Source organism: Schistocerca serialis, chromosome 3 (assembly GCF_023864345.2).
Source record: "Schistocerca serialis cubense isolate TAMUIC-IGC-003099 chromosome 3, iqSchSeri2.2, whole genome shotgun sequence".
NCBI classification, from domain to species: domain Eukaryota; kingdom Metazoa; phylum Arthropoda; class Insecta; order Orthoptera; family Acrididae; genus Schistocerca; species Schistocerca serialis.
The window spans coordinates 1,031,360,390-1,031,383,139 of record NC_064640.1 but is presented as its reverse complement, the minus strand read 5'-3'; the positions used below and the strand labels follow the sequence as shown (position 1 = coordinate 1,031,383,139).

Genomic DNA, 22,750 nt, shown 5'->3' with positions numbered 1-22,750 from the left:
TCTTAAACATGTTGAAGATATACTGCTAAGCAAGCTACGAGGGCATGCTGGAAAGTAATGCCTATGAATTTTTTATGCATAAATTCAAAGCTTTTTAAATGAAACAAATGTTATTAACATTCTACATCTTAAATTCTTCATGGCTACATATTTGCAACCCTCTGCCACACGAGGGCTCTGAATTACAGTGCATATCGTGGCGATGTGTAATGTAATTATGTCAATGCATGACAAAAAGCGTTCTGTAATGTAGTTTAGAATTCAAAGAGTTAATCCACTTATGGAGCACCCTCTCTTCCAGCACAACAATGCCAGACTACACACAAGCACTGCGACATCTGTAACAACCTGCCGCCTTGATAACTTTCATCGATCATCCTCCATACAGTCCCGATTTGACCCCATCTGAATATCATCTTTTTTCAAAACTTAAGGTACACCTTTGAGGACTTCACTTTGATAGTGATGAAATGGTGCAAGCAGAGATTAAGCTGTGGTTTCGTCAGCAAAGTAAAACATCTACAGTGACAGTACCACCAAACTGATTTCTCACTGGGAGCAAAGCATTCATTGCCAGGATGACTACGCTGAGAAATAAGTATGTAGACATGAATGGTAAAGATGCAAAATGTTAATAATATTTGTCTTATTTAAAAAGTATTGAGAGTTTTCACATAAGAAATTTGGAGGCACTACCTTTCAGCACGCCCTTGCAAGAAGTGCTAGGTTGTAAATGCAGGTCAGGGTCCCTGCATACTACACTCATGGATGCGCTTTGTGGGCCAGGTACAGCCCCTGCTTTACCTCAGAAGGTTTGCTGTCATCAGAAGATAAGGTAGACTGTTTACCGCCAAGCCTCCTGCAGCCACCACAATCTTCACTGCAATGTTTACCACCATACCTAAGGGAACCACCACAGCATCTGGGGGCGCAATACATGTCAATACATGGTGTGTAGGCCGTGGTTAACAGCCCTGCATCACAGGTACGTTTTTGTGCCCATGTAGTCACTTTTACATGTGACACCGCACCTGTATTCTTCCACTGATGCGTACTTAGGGTGCTGCTCAGCCCCTAGACAGTGAGTTTTTGATTCACGCTTCAGCCCTACCATCAGCTACCTACACTTCAGACCAGAATGCCTGCCACTGCCCCTACTCGTCAGACAGACAGTCTCTTGCCTTTGACAGGATCATCAGCTGCTGGATATCTGTCAGTTAATCCCGAAGCCCGGACCTGCGTCTCAATGACCCACCAGTTTACAGCTGTGTGATACAGTGCCACTGATCATCTTCGGCACCTCCCGGCTCTTCACCACTACTGACAATTGTGGACTTATTCATAGTGGGCATCCAGTATACACAGTTACGAAGGACTTTTAAGTTGTACTCAAGTGTGGACTTCCGTCCTGTAAAGTTTTACTGAGTTATCATCAGAGTTAATAACCAGAGATCTGTGATTGCGACACGAGAGTTGAATCACTTACCAATCACACCACTCGGTCAACGATATAACATAGGTTTAAGAGAAATAGCAAACAAGAGCTTCCAGTCTTACCTGGAAAACAGGGTGCAAAAGGTAGAGATAGCCCACACATCTGCTTAGGACACATTTTTAGGAAAACATTCTAACATGAGAAACAGATAAACATAAGTGTTCCTCAGGGTAGTATATTGGGTTCAGTTCTGTTCTTAATATTAAGGATGGCCAGAAACAGTCTGAAAAGCTTGTAAGGTTGTTGCAGGGGAGGCTGTGCTGAGAATTAATCGATAAGAAAAAAATTCAATCTGCTGCACTGTTTCCACGTTGTTTTGCATTGAAGATAGTCAATCAGGCCATCACGTGTGCAAATTCAAGCAGCCCATGACAGAGTGTCGCCAAAATACTTCTTCCTTTGGTTTCCTCAACTCAAACAAAAATAGCTTTGTCTCACCAAGTTTAAATACATCACTTCCGATAAAAGGCACATTTTAACTGGTAATGAGTGTTTGAATAATTGCAACTCACGGACCCACAGATGTTTGTGCATTAGCACATTTCAGCATGTGCAAGTGTTGAATATGCATGTGCAATGACCTAATTGCCTAACTTCAATGATAAACAACTTGAATTTTTTTCTTAACAATTATTTCTCAGAAAAAACTCCCCTGCCACACACTTACAAGCTCTTCGGACTGTTTCTGACGACCATGTATATTAATGACTTTTCGGACAGCAACATCATAGTCATTGGTAAAACACCAGAGTCCCTATTAGAAAAAGCAAATGAAACCCTCAAGGGTGGGCAGTATGTAACAAACTGACACTGAACATAAAGAAATCTAACAGTATGCACTTCAGCATAAAGAGATAAAACAACTCTGTCACATTAGGCACAAATGATACAAATGTAGATCATGTAACAAGTTTTTAGGGATGAATATTGATCATCAGTTAACGTGGAATGAGCACACAAAGATATTGACAAAAAGAATGTCATCAGCATGTCATGCTCTTAGGATTTTATCATCAGTTTGTACCAAGCAGTGTCTTGTAGCAACATGCTATTCCTACATACACTCAGTTCTTAGCTGTGGGATTCTTTTCTGGGGATCAAAGACATGAAACATGGACACAATTTTTAAACTGCAGATAAGAGCCATACGAATAATAACTACTAGTTGGGCTCATTGTAAAGAGCTGCTCAGAAAACTGAGCCTCCTTGCTGCACTAAGTGAGTACATCTACCCATGTCTGGTGCATATTAGGGATAATATTGCTATGTATTCCACTAATAGTTCTACACATAATCATCGAACAGGAGGCTGTATGGACTTACAGTGACCAAAGAAAAACAACAAAAAAAATTCAATACAGCATTTTCTATCAGGGAATAAAACTGTGCAACAAATTTTCCAAAGAAATGAAGAACTTTTTACCAAATTACATCTGTTTAAAAAGGCAGCTAACATTCTTCATAACTAATGCATATTACACAATTAAAGATCACTCGGAGGACAAAGAGTAGTGGGTAATAATGAAAAGGGGTTATCTACAACACAATGTCACATTTCAATACACAATTATAGTTTGCCAGTTTTGTAAAAAGTCATGGCGGTGGTGGTGGTTAGTGTTTAACGTCCCGTCGACAACGAGGTCATTAGAGACGGAGCGCAAGCTCGGGTTAGGGAAGGATTGGGAAGGAAATCGGCCGTGCCCTTTCAAAGGAACCATCCCGGCATTTGCCGGAAATGATTTAGGAAAATCACGGAAAACTTAAATCAGGATGGCCGGAGACGGGATTGAACCGTCGTCCTCCCGAATGCGAGTCCAGTGTGCTAACCACTGCGCCACGTAAAAAGTCATGCATCAGGATCTTAAGTGCATGGTAGTAATGCCTTACTAATGCAGTTTTTTTTTCAGGTGGAAAGAGGGAGAACAGGAGGTAAACACAGAGCATACTTGAATGATCACGGTCAGAAATTAGTTGTCCAGACGGGCTGGAGTTACTGCAAAGGGCATAGCAGCATCTTCACGGCACAGCATTCACCGGCGGGTGTCCTTATTGTGTACAGCAATGAAGAGCAAAACTATGTTTTTATATTATTAACCGTCAAGAAGATACACGTGTGTAAATCAAAGAATATTGTATAATAATGCCCGCAAGATCTGGGCATTCACAGTGGGTGGGATTACTGGTTGTTGAGAGTTCTTAGATATATGGCTGCCAAGGAGGGGAAGAGTTTCAGTGTGCACTACGTACACATATCAGATGCCACAGTGTGCAACCAACTGCAGGTGGTGGCTCACATCGGCACTAATGATGTGTGCTGCTTTGGATCGGAAGAGATTCTCTCCAGTTTCGGATGGCTAGACGACCTGCTAAGGACTGCTAGTCTAGCTTGTGAGATGAAGGCAGAGCTCACTATCTGTAGCATTGTTGACAGGATCTGTGGTGTTGTCCAAAGAGTGTAATCCCTTGCTAAAGTTGGCACCTCGTGACAAAAACAAGGTAAGGACAATCGCTGTCAGATGCAGCCACGAATGAGGAGTCAAAGACAACACGCCCTCAGGAGGTTCTGTATGCTGCCACTGCTGGAAATCTACTTGCATCAGAATGCAGTGCTGATTGCCCCACTCTTTGATAGCCCACTCGGATAGCAGCATCCTCACAGTAGTTCAGATCCAGGAGTGAGCTACTGTCATTAGTCAGAACTGTGTACCAAAGTTAATAGTTAAATGCAGTGTGATATTTTAATGTCATTCAATACTAATCAAAGTAGGGAACAGTTATCACTGTGTTTTGTGAATATAATATATGTATATAGTCCCTCATGCAGACATGAATGCCTTTCAAGCGAAGTATTCTGTATTAAAAAGCTTTACTGAAACTGAACTACTATTTATTATATGTTTTAGCTTCCACTCAACCTCCTCCAGAAGTCAAACCTATTGAGATGATGTCTAGGCATGCTATGATTTATATAAAAGTGGCAACAAATATGTTCTCACATGTTTTAAAGTGCGTTTTCTCATTCGCCATATATAACCACAGCAACGAGTAGTGCTGAATAGACTTCCACTCCCACCTGCCTCTGTGGACATACTTGATGTACCATCAGTCGCAGTGGCAATAATAATTTGTGTTCTTGTATCTAATATAAAGTGTTTAATCGTGTCTACGCCCCCACATGAACTATCCCTAAACAAAGTTGTTAAGTTTCAGGCGCAACAGATTGAATGACTGCTGCTCAATGCTTGACAGATGATGACCTTACTGTCATAACAAGTAGAATCACAGCCAATTACTGAACCCAAGTTTCACCAGTTTAACGGCAAGGAAGTAGACTGGTTAGAATGGCGTGCTGAACTGGAAGCCCACTTCTCTCTATACAACATTAAAGGTTCGGCACACAATGCATTTTTTTCTGTCCACTGTCAGAGTCGACATCTATCGTCTATGTTCCAAATTGTTTCCCGACTCCTGTCCGGAAGACGTTGATTGCAAAGAAGAACTCGTTCAAAAAATTGATGAGCATTATAAGGCATAGATTCGTGTCACTGAGTTAGATTTAAATCTTTTCATCTTAAAAAGCACCCTGAACAGTCGTTCAAACAGTGGACTGCTAAGCTCAAAGGGTTAACAAGACATTACAGATTCAATATAGGGCTCATTCAACATAAAAGTAGAGGTAAAACCTTTTGGTCACACGGTACACTTCAGAATAAAGGGAGGAAGTCTTGTCCTCTATTCATGACAGAAAAGCTTGTCCTTGTCACGAAGTAAAATGTTTCAAGTGTGGTCAGCAAGGTCATATCCAGACCATCTGTTTACAACACTGCCAGGCACGGTGACAGTCTAATACGAAGTCACGGAGTGGTTATTGGCACGTGAATGTTGTCACAGCCGAAGCAGTACAGCAGGCACAAATTAAGTCTCGCTTTTCTGCTTTGTGGAAACCTTCTGCTACCATCTACAGTCAGAAGAACAAACTTTTTTCCAATGAAGAGTGGCTTACAAGACAGTTAAATTTCCATTTTCCTAATCAATAAAGATACCTATGATATGATCGGTAGCCCACAGTTAGAACTGCCTATTTCTGGTAATAACGGACACAAAATACCAGTGCTAGGCATGTGCAGTTTCCCACCAATTTCTCATGACATTACTAAGTGTGTTTCATTCCGTGTACTATGTTCTAGAAACAGTGCTAACATTTTTGGTTTCGAGTTGTTTGATTTGTTCAACCTGTGCATACAAGACAACGTGTTACAACTCCGTGAGTCAGTGCTTCATACTCATGTTTCTGACTTGCGAAAACAGTAAAATGATCTTTTTGAACCAAGATTACGAAGGACTAAAAATTTTGAGGTGCACATTACTGTTAAAGACAACATGTAATCACAATCTTATCGTGCTAGACCTGTCCCCCACGCTATACATGAGCAGATTGCAAAGGAACTGCAATGATGGACACATTCAGATGAGACAACCAGTGCCTGTAAGCCAGTAGACAACCCCCCCACCCAGCGCGCACCAGGTAATTCCTAAACAGCAATCAAGAGGTTTATGTCTGTGTACTGATTTCAAATCCATGGTGAATTCACAAACTGTCAAGAACTCTTTTTCCTCTCCCATGACTGGAGGAATTAATGGACAGGTGAGACAGGGCAGATTCTTTTTGAAGACTGATTTATGCAAGGCATATTTACAGTTACTGCTTGACAAGCAGTCCAAGCAAAAATTTTGTTATCAATACTCATCTAGGTTTGTTCCACTTACAAAGACTATCATTCAGAAATGCTTCACCTTTTGCTATTTTTCACCATTTCCTGGAACAATTAACAGCTAATGCCCCTTTATGTACAAACTGTCTGGATGATATAGGTTTCACAGACCATACACCTGTTGAATATTTGGCAAATCTGGAGTGTTTATTCCAAGTGCTCGCTGAGTCTGGCTTAAAGTGTAATAAGGAAAAGTTCTCCTTTTTCCACAAAGAACTTGAATTTTTAGGGCATGTCATAAATAAACATCCTGCTCATTCATACTTGACCACGATTAAAGATTTGCCGGCACCTAGCAACATCACGGAGCTACAGGCTGTCATGGGGATAATAACATATTACGTTAAGTTTGTTGTAAACAGTGCGCATACTGCTGCTCCGTTGAATCAGCTGTGCTGGAAAGATATTCCTTTTGCATGGTCCCAAGAATGTCAGGACGCATTTCAGCACTTAAAGGACACTTTGTTAAGTCGTCGTCATCATCATTGTCGTCCAGTTCATTTTGATCCAGCTAAACCTTTTGTATTAGCTGGGGATGCATTTTCTTACAGGACTAGAGTTGTGCTCTCCCATAGAATTGGTCCATCTAATAGGTCCATTGCATTTGCCTAAAAAACTTTCAACAAGGTGCAGTACAATTATAATAAGCAACAAAATACGCAAGCAAAATTTAAAAAAATGCAATGTCTGAAAGATTGATGATGTTTTACTGAAGCTTGAAACTTAGCATGGACTTCAGTGTGAGACACTTTTTAATAGTTTCCACAACAAAACCCTGTCTTGAAATCTGGAAGAAAATCCAAAGTTGTGTAAGTTAAGAGTTTAGGGGCACTCAACAGCTAGGTTGCAAATACTAAAACACAATGATGCTCACTCACTCCCTACTCACTTGTGCTGACCCAGAGAATCACTTCATCTCACATGTCATCAGGCAACGGAGAAATGGTGAAACATGCTATACATGGGATTAAAACATAAAATGACAAAGGAGTTAAAATAACAGTACAGAGAAATATGACTGGCTAACCACTTACAAAACATAAGGGTGAGCCAGTCACCTGGTTAACATGTCAAGAACATCTCCCTAAGATCCTAGAAAACAAGTTGGACATATCACAAAACCTTAAAACTCCTATCAGCCAACAGTCTTGCTGAAGTGGTACCACCGGTTCCCATCAGATCACTGAAATTAAGCACTGCTGCGATTGGCTAACACTTGGACTGGTGACTGTCCAGCGGGGTGCACTCAGCCCTTGTGAGGCCAATTGAGGTTTTACTTGATGGGGAAGTAGCAGCTCCAATCACAAGAACTGACAACGGCTGGGAGAGCGGTGTGCTCACCACATGCTACTACATATCTGCATCCACCGACACCTGTGCGCTGAGAATGACACGGCAGTTAGTCAGTAGCACTGGGCCTTCAAATACTGTTCAGATGGAGTTTAGTTTAGTTTAAAATTCTAACCACAGTCATTTGACTGTCACTTAAAACAGACGGCAGGTCTGTCAGCAAATATGCCACTGCCCTCTGGTCTGGAGTTAAAACACAGTCTAATAAAATGTACCACACAGCGATCTACATGCCATAACACCACACGTTGGAGTGTCCTCTCACAGGAGCAAGAAGCCATGTGTTGTAGGGCTGTGGCCTGTGTGAAGACAAGTGAGGAGTACCTTATCCCACCTGCGTGCCTGGAAGCAGGTACACCACATCTACATTGTGGACTTTACTAAACACAGTCTGTCACTTCCAGCCAGTTCTCTTCCCATCAATGGATACTCTGTACCTCAACAGCAAAGTGATATCATGGAAGGGGCTGGAACACTGAACTGAGGATTATGTCATGCCTCATTAGCTGCTATATCTGCCCTTTCATTCCCTGCAAACCTATATGCCACAGCACCCAGCAGGAAGACACCTCCTTCCCATCTTTGTAAGTGGAGAAGAGCGTCCTGAATATCCTGAACTACTTTATCGGCTGGATACAAGCATTGCAGAAACTGAAGAGTACTCAGAGAGTCAGAAGAGATGAGAAATTTTGCAGGCACAACACATCTCACACATTCGAGCACCCTCAAGATCACAGATAATTCTGCATCAAAGACTGTGAAATCTGCAGGCAACAGAATCTTGAGGACATGATCAGGGAAAACAACAGAGCAGAAAACAGAGGGCCCCAATTTAAACCCCTCCATGAATACAGCTACATAGTTGCAGTGATAATTTAAAATGTCAGAAAATAAGGTTTTAAAAATATAAGCATGAGAGTAATCTCTCCTGTACTGCACTAAATCTAAAACTGCTCTGGGCCCCTGCAGAAACCAGGTTGGCAGTCGGTTAAAACACCAGAATTGAGCCAGTACGTGCCCCATACCAATGATCTACATCACACACTTCACATGGATCTTCAATGGCCTGAGGATGACCCAGTAGCAGTACAGAAATTATGCCTCCATGCAGTGTCATACAACTTACTGATGTCAACGAAATATCCCTAGGCAATGCTATTTATTAAGGAAAGCCTGGTGAATTTCCACCTCTAGCAAGATCGGGCTACCGACAGTTTATCACCGTCTCCTGAAGCCACAGTGAGAGTGGCTAAGGAGTTGCCCGGTCTCTAACATGCAGGCTAGATGGCAGTTAACCATTCGTTCCAGCACCTTTCCTGCAGAGATCATTAAGGCGATGCTCCGATAACAACTGGGACACATTCAGTCCTTTCCTAGCCACACGCCTTACATGGATTCCTCAACGGCACTCATCAGTCCACCAAGGGACAGGTTGTCTCTGAGAATGAGTGAAGGACTTCCTGAGGGCAAAGTCAGTGGCTTGGTGGATCACTTATGTGACGTGGTTCACCCACTCGTGGGCACTGTCGTGGCATTCAAACGCTGCCGGCTGGCTGAAGAGCATCCAGTTAGCTATGCCAATCATCCAGTGTGGCTGTTTCCTTTCTGGGAAAGCTTCATCCCATAGGTGAATCCAGAGTGGGAAGAGATCACTGGAATAAAGGTCATAGTGACTTATTAAACAGAGTCCACAAGGGCTGGAGAGCAGAAAGAGAAGTCAATGGCTGAGGATGACCCAGTAGTCGTACAGAAATTGAGCTGAGTTCGTGAGACAACCTGAGGTTCTCCATAACCTGACTCCAAGGGCAAGTAGAGGTTGAGCCCTACATTACATAATGGGCATTGAAGTCTCCCAGTAGGAGAAATAGGTGGGGGGAGTTGTTCTGTAAGATCTGTGAGAGCCTCAGAGTCTGTTGCATCCTGCACAGGTAAATACAGCAAGCAAACAGTGATCCTCTGGCATATGTGACTGGTTGGTTGGTTTAAAAGGGAGGGGGGGGGGGGGGTGTGGACCAAACTACAAGGTCATCAGTCCCTTGTTCCAAAGGAAACAATGCCACAAGGGTGAGAATAAGACAATGAGACTAGCAACACAAAACAGAATGAAAGGAAAAACCACATCAACGACTGAAGGGCAACAAACACTTAAAACAGACAAAAGGGGACAAGAAAACTACAAAGATGCAAGAAACAGGTAGAAGAGGTTAAAACAAGAAAGCAGGTTACCATGGCTGGCTGACCATGAAGATAGAAAGGAAAAGCCAGCCACTCTGCAGCACATTAAAACCTCCACCCTGAAAGCACTAGGGTGGAGGACACACAGGGACAAAGGACATGTGCTAAAACTTAGAGCAAATGATAAAACTCACCCTCACAAATACAACATAAAACTAAAGCTGCTGTTGAGGCACTGTCACCCAACACCGAAGGTAGGGTGCTGTGAAAGTTAAAAGTCTGCCACAGAGCGGCTAAAAGTGGGCAGTCCAGCAAGAGATGGACGACCGTCATTCGTGAGCCACAGCGACACTGAGGTGGGTCCTCGCGATGCAGGAGGTAACCATGTGTCAGCCACGTATAGCCAATGCGGAGCCAACAGAGAACCACAGAGGCCCTGTGAGAGGTGCACGGAGGTCTTCCACATATTCGTAGTTTCCTTAATGGCACGCAGCCTGTTGTGCTGGTTATGCCATTCTGTCTCCCAAAGCCACAAAACCTTGCGGTGTAATACTGAACGAAGGTTAGTTTCAGAGAAGCCTATCTCCGTAAGCGGTTTCCGCGTAGCCTGTTTGGCCAGCCTGTCGGAAAGTTCGTTGCCTGGCATTCCGATGTGACCTGGGGTCCAGACAAACGCCACTGAACGGCTGGACTGTTCCAGGGAATAGGTGGACTCCTGGATGGTCACTACCAAAGGATGAGGAGGGTAGCACTGGTCGATAGCTTGTAGGCTGCCTCAACAGCAGCTTTAGCTTTACGTTGCATTTGTGAGGGTGAGTTTTAACATTTGCTCTAAGTTTCAGCACATGTCTTTTGTCCCTGTGTGTCTCCCACCCTAGGGCTTGGGTGGAGGTTTTAATGTGCTGCAGAGTGGCTGGCTTTTCCTTTTTATCCTCATGGTCAGGAGAAATGACTCACCTGGGCATGAACAGATGTGCTCAAGAGCACGAGATATGGCCGCCAGCTCTGCAGTGAAAACACTGCAGCCATCTGGTGAGGAGTGCTGTTCTGTATGTCCTCCATGAACAGAGGCAAAGCCAATGTGACCATGAGCCATGGAGCCACCGGTGTAAACCACTTCAGGGCCCCGGTACATGTCGAGAATCGAGAGGAAGTGACAGCGTAGAGTCGCAGGGTGAACTGAGTCCTTAGGGCCATGTGAAAGGTCCAGGTGAAGCCGCAGCCTAGGTGTACACCATGGAGGTGTTCGTGAATGAACTTCAAGTATAGGTGGTAAAGGCAAGGACTCCAGTTTGGAGAGAAGAGATCACACATGAACTGTAATTGTAAGCCCCGACCTGGGCTGCCAATGAGGGAGATAAACCGCCATGGGCGGAGAAGAGGAGATGGTAATTCGGATGCGCTGGAGAACTACAAACATGTGCAACGTAACTGGAGAACAACTGCACACGCCTAACCTGCAATGGAGGGACTCTGGCTTCCACCAGGATGCTGGTCACCGGACTTGTCCTAGAAGTTCCTGTTGCTAGGCGAATGCCACAGTGATGCACTGGCTACAGTAAATTTAATGCTGAGGGTGCCACCAAACCATAAACCACATTCCCACAGTCAAGGTGGAATTGAACAAGGGCTCTGTAGAGCTGCAGCAGCTTAGAGCGATCTGCACCACAGTTGGTGTGCTCAGGCAGCGGAGGGCATTGAGGTGCTGCCAGCACTTCTGCTTAAGCCGACAAAGGTGAAGAAGCCAAGTCAATCGGGTGTCAAAAATCAGTCTTAAGAATCGATATGTCTCCACTACGATGAGTGGATCATCGTTAAGGTAAAGTTCTGGTTTTGGATGAATGGTATGACACCAACAGAAGTGCATAACATACGACTTTGCGGCTGAAAACTGGAAACCATGGGCTGGAGCCCATGGCTGCACCTTGTGGATGGCTCCCTGTGGGTGCCGCTCAGCAACACTGGTACTGGTGGAGCAGTACAAAATGCAGAAGTCATCTGCATACAGAGAAGGTGAGATGGACGGCCCTACAGCTGCTGCTAGACCATTAACGGCCACTAAATATAGAGATACACTCAATACGGAGCCCTGCAGGACCCCATTCTCACGGATATGGGGGAACTATGGGAGGCACCAACTTGGACATGGAATGTAAGAAGCAACAGGAAATTGTGTATAAAAATCGGGAGTGGGCCTTGGAGACCCCACTTGTATACGGTGGCAAGGGTATGATGTCGCCAGGTCATTTTTTGTAAATCAAAAAAGACAGCAACCAGGTGTTGGCATCAGGAAAAGGCTGTTCGGATGGCAGACTCGATGGATACTAGATTATTAGTGGTAGAGCAACCCTGGCGGAAGCTGCCCTGACATGGAGCCAGCAAGCCACGTGACTCCAGGGCCCAACCCAACCGCTGACACACCATACGTTCCAGCAGCTTACAAAGAACGTTGGTGATGCTGAGGAGCCAATAGTTATCCACATCACATGGGTTTTTACTGGGTTTAAGCACCAGAATGATGGTGCTCTCCCACCACTGCGATGGAAAGATGCCATCACACCAGATCCAGTTGAAGATGATGAGGAGATGTCGCTTGTAGTCAGATGAGAAACATTTCATCATTTGACCGTGGATCCGATCTGGCCCAGGAGCTGTGTCGGGGCAATGTGCAAGGGCACTGAGGAACTCCCACTCTGTAAATGGGGCGTTATAGGGTTCACTGTGGCGTGTAGCGAACGAGAGGACTTCCCTTTCCATCTGCCGTTTGAGGGTACGGAAGGCCGAGGGATAGTTCTCCGATGCAGAGGCTTGAGCATAAAGCTCAGCGTAGTGCTCAGCAACTGCATTTGCATTGGTAGATAACAAGCCATTGATGTTAAAAGGAACACCTATTGAGGTCTGGTACCCAAAAAGACGTCTGATCTTCATCCAGACTTGGGAAGGTGACGTATGGCACCCAATGGTAGAGACGTATATCTCCCAACACTCCTGCTTCTGTCTTCTGATAAACTGGCGAATGCGGGCACGGAGCCACTTAAAGGCTATGAGGTGCTGCAGGGAAGGGTGCTGCTTATGCCGCTGTAGAGCTCGCCGATGCTCCTTAATTGCTTCAGCGACTTCCGGCTACCACCAAGGGACTGCCTTTTGCCGGGGACGCCATAAAGAGCGAGAGATTGCATTTTCTGCCGCAACGACTGTTGTAGTCACCTGTTCAACCATCACATCGATGTTACCGTGTGGGGGAGAGTCAACGGTGACCGCAGAGGTGAAAGTTTCCCAATCTGCCTTGTTTAAAGCCCATCTCGACAGGTGTCCATGAACCTGACACTGGGGCAGTGATAGGAAGATGGGGAAGTGGTCACTACCACACAGGTCATCATGTGCTCTCCAGTGGATAGACGGGAGAAGTCCTGGGCTGCAAATGGATAAATCAACGGCTGAGTAACTATTACAAGCCACACTAAGATGTGTGGTGGCCCCAGTATTTAAGAGGCAGAGGTTCAACTGAGACAGTAAAGTTTCGACATCTCTGCCTCGGCCAGCAAGCACGGTGCCATCCCACAAGGGGTTATGAGTGTTAAAACCTCTGAAAAGTAGGAAAGGTTTAGGGAGTTGATCAATCAGTGCAGCTAATACATTCGGGGTTACTGCACCATCTGGAGGAAGATATGCATTGCAGACAGTTATTTCGTGCGTCGTCCTTATTCTAATAGCCTCAGCTTCAAGAGGGGTTTGAAGGGACCCAGTTTCACTACAGACTGAGTTTAGGACATACACGTAAACTCCACCTGACACTCGATTATAGTAGCTAAGATTCCTGTAATATCCCTTATAGCCGCAGAGGGTAGGGGTCCGCATATCCGGGAACCTGGTTTCCTGGAGGGCAATGCAGAAAGCAGGTGTAAAGCTTAACAGTTGCCATAGCTCAGCCAGGCAGTGGAAAAAACCACCACAATTCCACTGGAGGATGATGTCATTGTGAGACTGACAAGGCATGGAACATTCAATGAGGCAGTTTACGCCCTAGGGTCACCTGCTGCCACTGACTTATTGCCCAAGCAGTCTGTATCCATTGTGTCTGAGGGTCTGGCGAGATCTAGGTCCTCAGCGGATGCCAGAATGTCCACCTTATCCTCAGACACAGAGCTTGTAGGTAGCTGTGGTGTGGGTGCTACTGCAATTTCCTTGGTCTTAGGGGTCTTCTTTTTGGACTTTTCTCACTGCTCCTTGGGTTTCTCTGGCTGGGAGGGCTTCACTGACTCAGTCTCTGGGACTGAGGATGATCGTCGAGCCCTACAACCAGCTGCTTTTGGGCACTTCAGCCACTGGCGGGCGTCATCTTTCCCATTAGCAGAAACCTGGGAAGTCAGTGACTCAAGGGACCCCTTCCTGAAGAGAGGAGCCGAAGAAGACTTACGCTTCTCCGGCTGGGGCAGTGCTCCCGAGGTAGGTGGTGCAAGAGCAGGGGAAGTGCCCCCTCCCCCACCACCACCACCACCACCACCACCAAGGAGGCAAGTGTAGCCTTCTGGCTCTGAGAGCCAACTGGAATTCGTGGAACTGATGGGGCTACAACTGTTCTTGTTATGGTGGTGTATGGGGTGGTCATAGCCACAGGATGTAGTCACTCATATTTTCTCTTTAGCCTCAGTGTAGGTCAGTTGGTCCAGGGTCTTGTACTCCACGATTTTCCTCTCTTTCCTTAAAATCCTGCAGTCTGGCGAGCAAGGTGAATGATGCTCTCCGCAGTTGACACAGGTGGGAGGCGGGACACATGGATTATTGGGATGTGACAGACGTCCACAATCTCGACAGGGGACACTGGAAGTACAGCAGGAAGACAATGGGCCGAACTTCCAGCATTGCATCGAGGGAGGAATATATGGCATGACATCACAGCAGTAGACCATCACCTTGACTTTCTCGGGTAAGGTGTCACCCTCTACGGCCAAGATGAAGGCACTGGTGGCAACCTGATTATCCCTCAGACCCCAATGGACAAGCCGCACAAAATGAACACCTCGCTGCTCTATATTGGCGTGGAGCTTGTCGTCAGACTGCAAAAGAAAGTCCCTGTGGAAGATAATACCCAGGACCATATTTAAGCTCTTATGTGGCGTGATGGTAACAGAAACATCCCCCAACTTGTTACAAGCAAGTAAACTCCGTGACTGGGCAGAGGATGTTGTTTTTATCAAGACTGACCAAGATTGCATTTTGGACAGGCACTCCACCTCCCCAAACTTGTCCTCTAAACGCTCTACAAAAAACTGTGGCTTCATCGAAACAAAGGAGTCCCCACCAGTTCTCGTACACACGAGGTACCGGGGTGAATAAGGTTTGCTGCCATTCTTAGCCTGGCGTTCCTCCCATGGTGTGGCTAGGGAGGAGAATTATTTAGGGTTGTACTTTCCTGCATTGTACTGAGACTTGGAATGCTTAGAGACTCCTGGTGTTTGATCACCAGCAAGTGGTGACGTGGTATGCTTCATCGCGCGTCATCCACCCTGATGCCACCTACTCCGACCAGCGGCCTCCCCACGGGTGCCACCCAGCCGCAGCAAAGGCCACCTGGCAGGATGGCCATTGCTGGTAGTCCTGAGGCTCCAGAATGACAGGCATATACTCCTTGACATATGTGGGGAGTTAACTGCACAGGCATCAGCAGAGCTATCCCTGTGTTGTCAGGGGGCTACAACCAACAGGGTACATGGCGGCCCCACCACAACGGACTGGCTACCGTGCTGGATATGAGGTGCAAAGAAGTCCATGGTCATTGTCGGCGCAAAAAGCGACACTCCATAGTGCATGGTGGAAAATGCACCCAGGAAGGCATCCTCGTCCAAGAGATGGAGAATGATCTGGACTGCAGTGCGACGACGAGAAAGTGGGCTGAAGATCTCAAGGCAGACTGGACATGATGCACCATGTAAGGCGCGCCCTTCCCCAATTGGCTCACTCTTCGGGAAAATTTTGAAAAATGGTCAAACCCTACAGGGGACCATCACATAAAGGCCGAAACATGTGAGACTCGTTTTAGTCGCTTCTTATGACAGGGGGAGCATTTGTGAATTTTAACTGCAACTGCTTGCTAGTCAGTGGCCAGGGAGAGAGCAGAGGATATCTCTCTCTCTCTCTCTCTCTCTCTCTCTCTCTCTCTCTCTCTCTCTCTCTCTCTCTCCCCCCCTCCCTCCCTCCCCCTCCCTCTCCCTCTATTTCGGGGCACAAAAACAACTGAGGTTATATGCACCAATGTCATAACCTCGAACATCAAGGAGTAAAAGAAATTAAAAGCAGCTACACGTTAAGTCCAATCGCTGGAAGGAAAGAGACCTAAAAGCAAGTTAATTTTATCCATTGTTTGCAGTGTTTCTTCCATGACTGTACAACTTTTGTAATAGGACTTCCCCTTGGAGAAAGGTCCACAAAATATGTCACAGCAACAGCGGAGTTCCCAAACCAAAGGCCTTCGCCATATTGCTACAAATAAAAAGTAAAAAGCATTACAAGGTTACCTGCTATGCATCAAATGCATGGGCCGGATTTCAGAAGTACACACAGGGAGGTAGAAGAAACAAAGAGAGATCTCGAACACCAGAGCGGAGGAAGGGGAGGAGATGGAGAATGACGGGAGAAGGAAAAAGCAGACAAGGGACTGTTCCGAAGCCAGGCTACCAAAATTTCAGAACACATTTCCGAAGATACCCATGACATGTTCCCCCAAGGGAGAGGGAAAATGAATAGCAGGAGGGTAGACATGCACCACAGAAAGGGTGCTGCAAAGGCTGGGGCCCTGTGGTAGCCAAGCACTAACTCACCAAAGTGTTGAGCCCCCTGCAGGGCAGAGGAGAGATGCTTGTTATTGACAAACATAGCTTGGCCCTTTCCCCAGTCAGGTCATCCTTCCACTGAAGGGTATAGCCCCATAGTGCAGAGGCATCAGATGCTTTAAAATGTGTTTCCTGCGAACACAAGCACAGGGGGCATTCCTGTACTAGGAATTTCATTTCCACAACATGTGTCCTGAACTCATTAATGTTCCACTACAATAACCATTTATCATGGGGGTAGCACTTTAACCCCGTCTCTCTGCCAGGGAGGGGAGCCCACAACGGGTGGAAGCTCAGTCTTGCAGCGAGACGAGTGCCCCACATTGACATCAAGGTCCATCAGCTCTGAAGATGCATCGTGAGAGATGTCAGAGAGCATGATGTCAACATCGCTGGAATGCTTACTTCCCATCTCTGTCATCAGTTTACACTTGGCCTTCGATTTTTTCACCTGGGGAGGCTTTGGTGCCCCAACTGGTGCAGTGGTAGTGATAGCACTGGACACTGGACCAGACTGAACCTTTAAAGGGGTATGAATCTCTGCAACGTCAGCAATCACACAGCCCTTTCTGGTGTTCTGCTGTGAGGAGAGTGGGAGGTATATGCTTCAAAGTAACAGCAGCAGCACAAGTGCATTGACAACTGCAGGTAGTAGTGCTGATAGATACAAGCAACCTTCGTTTGTATAGCAGCATTGGCTTTCTTAACAGACTTCAATATACCCTCGATATGCTGGAAAAATTATACGTTTAAAGCCAGCGGCAGGCATAAAACATCATCCGAAATTGTACTGAATGCTTTCTCAGCAAATTATTTTGAACAATTATTTCATGAGCCTACTCGAAGCATAAATGGTTGCGAAACAACAAATAATCCTGGACAAATAGTGAGTATTGTGACAAATCCAGGGATTAGCAACCATATGGTAGTTGCTGTTAGGCTGAATAAATGGCTCTGAGCACTATGGGACTTAACAGCTATGGTCATCAGTCCCCTAGAACTTAGAACTACTTGAACCTAACTAACCTAAGGACATCACACAACACCCAGGCATCACGAGGTAGAGAAAATCCCTGACCCCGCCGGGAATCGAACCCGGGAACCCGGGCGTGGGAAGCGAGAACGCTACCGCACGACCACGAGCTGTGGCCTAGGCTGAATACCGTAACACATACAACCATCAAAAAGAAATGCAAAGTATATCTATTTAAAAAAGCTGATAAAAATGCTCTTAATGCCTTTTAAAAGACAGTCTTCATTCCTTCCAATCTGATCATGTAAGCGTAGAAAAGATGTGGAATGATTTCAAAGAGATAGTATCAACGGCAGATGAGAGATATATACCACATAAATTAATAAGTGATGGTATTGAGCTCCCATGGTACACAAAAGAGATCAGATCGCTGTTGCAGAAGCAACAAAAAAAGCACGCCAAATTTAGAAGAACGCAAAATCCTCAAAATTGGCAAAGTTTTGCACAAGTTCGAAATATAGTGTGTGCTTCAATACGAGATGCTTTTAATAATCTCCATAATGAAACTCTGTCTTGTAATCTGGCAGAAAACCCAGAGATTCTGGTCATACATAAAGCATACCAGTGGCAAGATGCAATCAATATCTTAACTGTGCGATAACAACGGTGAAGTCACTGATGACAGTGCCATTACAGCAGAGTTATTAAACACGGTTTTCCGAAACTCCTTCACCAAAGAAGATGAAGTAAATATTCCTGAATTCCAATCAAGAACAACTGCCAAGATGAGAAACACAGAAGCAGATATCCTCGGTGTAGCAAAGCAGCTTAAATCACTTAATAAAGGCAAGGCCTCCAATCCAGACTGTGTACTACCCAGGTTCCTTTCAGAGTATGTTGATACAATAGCTGCATATTTGGTAATTATATACAACCACTCGCTCACAGGAAGATCCGTACCTAAAGACTGGAATATTGCTCAAGTCACACCAATACCCAAAAAGGGAAGTAGGAGTAATCTGCTGAATTACAGAACCATATCACTAACGTTGATTTGCAGCAGGGTTTTGGAACACATTCTGTGTTCACACATTATGAAGTACCATCAAAGAAAACAATTTATTGACACACAGGCAGCACGGATTCAGAAAATATCGTACTTGTGAAACACAACTAGCTCTGTATACTTATGAAGTAAGGAATGCTTTCGACAAGGAATGTGAAATTGATTCCATTTTTTTTAGATTTCCAGAAGGCATTCAACACTGTTCCTCACAAGATCTTCTAATCAAACTGCGTGCCTACGGAATATTGCCTCAACTGTGCAACTGGAGTCACGATTTCCTGTCAGAAAGGTCACAGTTCATAGTAACAGACGGAAAGTCATCGAGTAAAACAGAAGTAATATCCGATGTTCCCCAAGGAAGTGTTATCGACCCTCTATTGTTACTGATCTATATTAATGACATAGGAGACAATCTGACTAACCGTCTTAGGTTTTTTGCAGATGATGCTGTCATTTACCATCCTGTAAAGTCATCTGATGACCAAAACAAATTGCAAAATGATTTAGATAAGATATCTGAATGTGCCAAAATGGCAATTGACCCTGAATAATGAAAAGTGTGAAGTTATTCACATGAGTACTAAAAGAAATCCACTAAATTTCAATTACGCAATAAGTCACACAAATCTGAAACTGTAAATTCAACTAAATACTTAGGGATTACAATTACAAATAACCTAAATTGGATCAATCACATAGATAATGTTATGGGTAGAGCAAACCAAAGACTGTAATTCACTGGAAGAACACTCAGAAAGTGCAACAGGTCTACTAAAGAGATGGCTTACACCACACTTGTCCGCCCTATTCTGGAGTATTGCTGTGTGGTGTGGGATCCGTTTCGGGTGGGACTGACAGATGACATCAAAAAAGTTCAAAGAAGAGCAGCTTGTTTTGTATTATCGCGAAATAGGGGAGACAGTGCTACAAACATGATACATGAATTGGAGTGCCAATCATTAAAACAAAGGCGTTTTTCGTTGTGATGGGATCTTCTCATGAAATTTCAATCACCAGTTTTCTCCTCTGATTGCGAAAACATTCTGTTGGCAACCACCTACATAGGGAGAAATGATCATCACAATAAAATAAGAGATATCAGGGCTCACATAGAAAATTTTAAGTGCTTGTTTTCCCTGCCCGCCGTTCGAGAATGGAGAGCTAGAAAGACAGCTTGAAGGTGGTTCACTGAACCTACTGCCAGGTACTTTGTTGTGAATAGCAGAGTAATCACGCAGATATAGATGACGAGCTGAAACAAAGGATGTAATGAACATGGGGGCCAGCATGGTCTTGTGTATCTTTCTGGTCTCACCATACAGTATGTGTTTGGTCATACAGTTTTAAGCTCTTGAATCTTTCGTTCAAGATATGTGCTGCAGTTCCTACTACAGACAGAGTAATCCTCACATTAATTTACACACTTCAAAGGAGATGAATAAACGACGACTCTGCAGGCAACATTACCACATTTGACACAGGTGGCTTCTCCCTTACATCCTAAAATGGTGTGCCTAAAGCACTGGCATTTAAAACAGCACATTGGTTAGGGACATAATGCTGCACACTTAAGCGAAGAAAACATTCCTTGACGTGCTCTGGGAGTTTTGTGCTACTGAATGTAAGGATATAGGAGTCAGATTTTACCAGGTCCCCATCCATCCTCTTCACGATATTATGCACATCGACTATCCCTTCTCAAGCCCACTCTTCATTCAGTTCTTCTTTGGAAATGTCCACTAGAGTCCCACATGTCACAAGACCTTTACTGTAGTTCAAGGTTGTGTGGTGCTCAGTTTCAGTGGTATATCATCTAAGGATTTTTGCCTTCTGCAGGTTTGTCACTTGTTCAGGTCTACAGGTTTTGAGCATCAGTGTCCCACTGTGCAACCGCTTGACAGATTTTAATGTACCTGTGATGGCCTCTAAACCCTTCTGAATGTACAAAGGGGAAACTTTTTCAAAGTTTCCCTCTTTTCTTCTAACTATCAAAAACACATTCTGAGCTACAGCATGCATTCTGCTACTAAAAACTGAACCAACCTGAACAAATCCAGTATCTGCAGGACTCACCACACAATGTCTTCTGAACGACTGAGTGTTAGTACCAGCCTGTGGCCCACCTATTCTACTGGAAGGAAGAGGAGAAAATTTTGATGGTTCCAACTCAGTCCCACAAGCAGCCAGCGAAATAAAACTCCACCCAGACAGAGCCCCGTGTGCCTCAGTAAGCCCTACACTACTCAGGTATGGCATGTTGCTGAGAGGTTGTCCACTAACAACTGTTCCACCTCAACAGCCATGCATATCATCAGCATGAAGGGATTGAGAGTGTTCATGATCCCAGTGCACAAGCCAAGAGTCGTTTCCTATGCCACACAATGTACCACCGCTGCACTGCACAGTGGTCGCTGAAGCATGCCCAGAGCTTACTGTGACTGGAGGCTGCTGGTACTTACCAGTCCCTGGCTCAGGAATCCTGGGATCACCCAACCAATACCCAGCAAAGGAATGCAAAGCCCTTGGGGGCGAAATCCAAAGGGGTCAATCCATATGAAGTGGTCCAGTGATGGTTGCTTGACCATTTTTAAATATTTAAATTTTTTATTTGTGATTGCCCTATATTTGAGAAGTTCAAAACAGTTGTTTAAAATAATTTATCTTGCACCTTTACTGGATGGTGGCCATTTTTATTTGTAGGCGCGCGACGATTTTTCTGTCTGGAGACATTAGCGAAAATTTGAATCTCTCTCCACTGGGTTAAGTTACAACATTGCAATTGACATGATTGTTTTTAGAAAAGTGTCCTCTACAACATTGTCTATTACGCAAAATACCCTAAATTCAAAAATAACCAGTCAAAATGACCTCCAAAGTTTGGTATCCAAATTTTCAAAAATCTGCTTTTAGGCCCAAAAATAACAAACAAGGAGTGATTTATGAGAGTATAATTTTTCCTATAGTTAGATATTGTACACTACTAGCCTCATACAGAGCAAAAACACTTACAAATGTTTCCTTAATTTTTTATGAATTTTTAAAATTTAAAAATTTTCATTTTTTGTAAAGTTTGGGGTTAGTTATCTCAGGTGGGACTGAACATAAAAATATGATTTTTGCACAGTTTGTACACCTATATGATAGCAATATACTGTAAAAATTTCAACATTGATATCTTCAACAAAGATATGAATATTTGAAAATGAGGAGATAACCCACATTACTCTACAACTGATCTTATGGCTGTTGCCTATTCATGTGTGATATTGGCGGGATATAATCAATTATTATTGAAGTAAGGTACTGAATTATATACAAAAAGTGGAAACATCACTGAAATTAACATTTATATTATTTTGACATACTTAAAATAAATATTTTCAATTAACATCCTTTGAGATTTGACTGTTCCTAAACCTGGTGGTGAATGTTAAGAACACTTATTTCTTGAGACAGCTTCTGTGATATAGAATAAGACCCCCCAGTTGCTGTGGTAAGTTCAAGCACTGAAGGTTTCCTTAAAACGTTTTCATTGGTATCCAAACTTTGTCACTAGTAGATTTCTTGAATGATGTTCTTGGGCCAGTAGGGTGATAAAAATGCACAAAAACCTTATTGTTTCCCAAACTTATTATTATTATTGGACCACTTCATCTGGATTGACCCAAAGAGGTTCCGGTCAAACATAAAGTATTTATTGGACCACTTCATTTGGATTGACCCAAAGAGGTACTGGTCAAACATAAAATAAACCAGAGGCAAGATACAATTGATACCTTCCCAGTGGTTAGCACACTGGACTTGAGTTTAGGAAGACGATGGGTCAAACACGTGTCCTGCCATCCTGATTTAGGGTCCCCGTGATTCCCCAAAATAGCTTCAGGAAAATACTGGGATGGTACCTTTGAAAGGGCGTGACTGATTCCTTTCCCATCCTTTCCTAAGCTGATAGGATCAATGACCTTGCTGTTTGGTCCCCTCCCACAAATCAACCAACCAAACTTCACAGCACAACACCACTGGTAATGTCACTAATGACAGTGCCAGTAGAGTGGAGTTACTAAATACAGTTTTCCAAAATGCCTTCAC

The 22,750-nt window shown here is 44.3% G+C and overlaps 1 protein-coding gene across 2 annotated transcripts in view; it reads right to left on the bottom strand.

The window, feature by feature from the left end:
- LOC126471493 (exonuclease 1) overlaps positions 1–22,750 on the bottom strand; it is a 152,923-nt gene that overhangs the window by 111,155 nt on the left and 19,018 nt on the right. The window lies entirely within an intron of this gene.